A 4,488-nucleotide genomic window follows, 5' to 3' on the forward strand; every position below is an offset into this window, starting at 1 on the left:
TCTAAGGCATACATCTAATAGAGGCCTTCGAGGGCCTTCGATGAGCTGGTGAGGTCTCCCACTCTCTCTCCTTCCCTCCCTTTATGCATACCGACACTAGGCAAGAGTCAAGATGGCCTCCGAGGCTTTGAGAGGCTCTCTTTTTCTCTCCCTCTCTCTCTCTCTTCCCTCCTTCTCCCCCCTCTCGCTTCCTCTCTTTCTTCTCCCTCTCCTTCTTTGTCCTATCAGTTCATGCTAGTCCAGTTTGGCACGGACTCGTATCGAGCCGTACCATCGAGGCTAGCACGGACAATGATACCGAGTTCATGAACCTTGCTTGCATGTCTTATAAGATCAAATCCTATCAGATTTTGGGTATTTGTTGCATGCCTAACTCTTACTAGTAGGGTAGAGCATAGCAAGGGTAGAGCTAATAGCCATCAGATATGGCAAAGAGCTTTTTATCCTTTGAATCAAATCTTGATCCATAGCTCTGTCTCTTTAAACAAATCCTAGGATGCCACTTGACATTATCTCCCTTTTCTCCAATTCAAAAAGTCAACCACGACCATTGATACCTCCCTCTTCCAACTATAAACATACTCCCTTCAAGTAGAAAATTGGAACTCTTTTTGGTCTTTCCTTCAATCCTCCTTCCATTCTTTTAGCTTAGTTCTCTTTAGCTTTAGCTTTCTCCTTCTCTCCTCTTCTTTTTCGAACTCTAATTCTCTTAGATTTAGATCTTCCAAACTAAAAGAGCAAGCCTTACACTACTAGAAATTAACATTTTACTGAGGAAAATTATCGAGGGGTAAAAATCCCTTGGTAATAATGAGGGCTCACCGAGGAAAAACCATTCCCTCAGTAAAATCTCATTAAAATTTTTATCCACAGAAATAAAAGTTTTACGCTAAAATTAGTGAGGGATTACCGAGGGCTTAGCGAGGATATTTTCTTTAGTTAATATTTTTTTTATTACTAACAGATTACTAATGGAAATTGCTGTCGGTAATATTTAACGATGGAATATCGAGAGAAATTTTTTCTTGATAATTAATATTTAACATCTATGGTAAATACCGAAGATTTATCGAAGACATTTTTTTCTCGATAAAATATTTTTTGATTTATGAGGGAATATCGAGGGCATTGGTCCCTCGATATTTTTTTTTTCGATTTATACTACCTTGAACACAATACTAAAAAAGGACATGTGACTTTTATCTAGGGACACTGCGTTTCAACGTTTATGCTTTGTTTGGATCGGAGGTATACGAGAGTTCATAAGGAGAGGGGAGGGGAGGGGAAAGGAGGAAGGATAAGGAAATTAATAACCCTTATTTGGAGAGAGAGAGAAAAAGTAAAGAAGGGTACATACCTTATTTTTGTTTAGATACCAGGGTTAAGAAGAAGTAGAAAATTTTTATATATATTTTAACAAATATTTCTTTCTCATTAATAGATGTACTATTTAATATTTATGATATTTTGACAAATATCTATTTTTTTAACATATATGCTTCTCAAATTTGCTCTATTTGATTTTTTTTTGGACATTCACATGAATCTATTGGAAATTTTAGCTTCTGAAATGTCATTATTGTAGATGAAGGGACGGCTATAGATTCTGAGTTGTGCGAAGAGCAAAAGAGCGATTGGAAAAATAGATATATAATGGTCTAATTGTAATTTTAAAATTTTATTAAAAATAAATTAAAAAAGTAAAAATTAAGTGAACCTTCTTCTCTGTTACACCCTGAATCGAAGTACAAATTGAGTAATTGAGGCATATGGAGGGTTGAGAAAATCCTTCTCTACCCTTTTTTATCCCTCAAAAAATTTTGCCTAACAGAGATTCATTCTTTACCCTTTCCTCCCCACAGATTCATTCTTTACCTTCAATCCAACAATATGTTAGGCCCGATGCTTCGATCACTATTTCAACCTTTTGGATCGACTCTGGCATCCCCATCATCTCCGATAAGTTCTTTAACCCTAACCCTAATTGATCCTGATCATGTCAGTGGATCTCCGTGGCTCCGTGCTTGGATCCACATAAATTTCTTGCTTTTTGTTAGATTCATGCCTGAATTTTACTTTTGATTGGATGTAAGCCTTCGATCTGTCCGCTTGTATGAGGATTTCATGTTGTTTATGCCTAGATCTGTCTGTCACATGCTCAAAATCTGATGGAACAAAGGGTCGGGAGAAATAGACGGAGGGGTACTAATGAAGGCTTTATGTGTTTGTTTTTATTTGGTAAATTTCAAAAGAAGGGAGACAGAGCAAAGGTGGGAGGAGGAGGAGGAGGAGGAGAGGAAGAAAGGAGGTAGGAGGAGCAAAGGCTTCAAGAAAGGGGACATGTACCCTCCAAGAGGTCTTCCCCTTCCCCCAAAATCCTTCCTTTATTTACCATTCTACCCTTCTCTGGCTGCCACCTCTGCTTCAGCCTGTTGCTTCTGGGCTCTGTTTTGTGATTCGCTGGGAGTATTTTTGGGTCCCTTTTGGTTTCTGTTTCTTGGTCCTGGGATGTTTCCGAGAGTGAGTTTAGTGGCTGTCGGTGAAAAGCAAAAGATTTCTGTGTTTTTATTGTGTTTTATGTAAGATTGTGTTTTTTGCTGGTGGATTGTGTGTGTGTCATAGGTAGTTTGTTGTTGATTCCTTTTTCTAACTCATAATCTGTGATTTGGGTGCTGCTTGATGTGTTGGATTTATTTTCTTGATCTATCCGTCTTAATGATCTTTCTCTTTTTTAGTATTGTAATAGTTTGCTTTCTGTTTACAAGTAATTATTAATTTTTCGAATGCATTTGGTTAGTTATTATTTTTTTTTTTAATTTTTAAAAATTAAAAATTAAAAAATAATATTTGATAATATCAAAAAAATAAAAAATAAAATTTAAAATAATCAAAATAATTATTTTATATAAAACAAAAATTTTTACTTTTTAAAACTTTTTTTCTATTTTTTTACTTCCGATGTCTAAAATGTCAAACCAAAAAGTAAAGAGCTCGAATCTTTTTTCTCGTCGAGCTCTTCACCCTCTTTTTTTTCCTTTTGAACCTTTCTTATAGTTTTCCCGCCATCCTAAATATTACTTTTTGCTTTATAGCAAGTAATATCAAACATATTTTTTATTTTTTTTATTTTTATTTAATAATAAAAATAAAAAATAAAAAATATTTTTTAAAAATAAAAAATCAAAAATAAAAAGTATAATCAAATGCACCTTTAGTTTTCGTTAGGCTTTGAATGCTGTTTTGGGTTGGAATTGCTTTTAGCCGTCGATAATTTGTAACTTTTTCATGTTATGCTCATTTTTGTGTTTGTTTTTCTCTTATATGAAAAACATTAGAGCTAGCATTTTCACTGTTGGTTGTCTCAGTGGTGGAGTGCTGATTTTGCATCTAGGGCTTGCAGATTTTTGAAGGCTCTCTCAGTTGGTCATGCTGGATTACAATTTTTGCATTTTGATCCAAGTATCTGAAATCATAGAGTGTGTTAGTAGCCATTTTGTTGTTAATGGTCAAGGCCATTTTCTCCCTTCTTTGAGCAAATAAACCCTTGAATGCTAAAGAGGTATGTGAGCATGTTGGGCTAGTGGCGGAAACTGGGTGGAAGTTTTCTTTTTACAAAAATTTTTGGGTTCTTTTTGAGTTTTGTATATATGCTTGTGATGAAATATGTTGAGGGCCTTAACATTTCTGTGGTTCGGAATGCTGAAGCCCAGAAAGGACATAAATTATCTTGTTCAATGAAATCTTCTATGTATAGTGAAAAAAGAAGTTCTTTGGATTTTATGATCATTCTAATTTGCATTTGCATACTTTATCTGCTATTCTCAACGATCAAGGATTCTAGTATTTGTTGATCGAATATTCCAGAAAATGAATTAGTGAATGCTTTATCTTTTATAGAAAGTTCATGGCATTTTCTTCATGGTGCGACAATATGACATGGCATAAGCCCATCTTTTATATCATATGACTGTTTAGAAACCAACAGTAAATAGGGTAAGGTGATTGCATCAGTAACTTTATGTTATTTATATAAATCACGTAATGGACTGGTTGAAGCTTTGGTTGTTGAAGGTTTATTGATGGTTAGTCTGATCAAATCTTTGTTGATTTCTAATTTCTGTTTTTCCTTTTCCAACTCCCATTATGTTTGTATGTATAATTATTATTTATTATATATATAATTAATGAAGTTTTATTCCACAAATTTATTCTCTGGTTTCTTTCCAAAAATTTAGAAGGCTCTATCTTCCAAAAATTTATATGTTATGAACGTTTTACCACTCAAAAAATTAGTGATTTGAAATTTCTCTCACTCTTGCACTTCTATATTAATGTTTTGATAAATGATTGTCGATTGTATATGATGTACAGAATTATGTCAATTGATCGTAGATGGATGTACAACCATTGGGTTGAGTATGATGTGTTTGATGAATTCAGAAATGGCATTGATGAGTTTATAAGCTTTGCTTATAATGTACAAGATGG

The 4,488-nt window shown here is 34.1% G+C and overlaps 1 long non-coding RNA gene across 1 annotated transcript; it reads left to right on the forward strand.

Moving 5' to 3' along the window:
• The first annotated feature begins 1,786 nt into the window (after positions 1-1,786).
• On the forward strand, positions 1,787-3,786 carry LOC140857002 (uncharacterized). Its single transcript, XR_012140492.1, has 2 exons — positions 1,787-2,356; positions 3,401-3,786. It is a non-coding gene; the product is annotated as an uncharacterized lncRNA (long non-coding RNA).
• The last annotated feature ends 702 nt before the right edge of the window (positions 3,787-4,488 follow it).

Source organism: Elaeis guineensis, chromosome 4 (assembly GCF_000442705.2).
Source record: "Elaeis guineensis isolate ETL-2024a chromosome 4, EG11, whole genome shotgun sequence".
NCBI classification, from domain to species: domain Eukaryota; kingdom Viridiplantae; phylum Streptophyta; class Magnoliopsida; order Arecales; family Arecaceae; genus Elaeis; species Elaeis guineensis.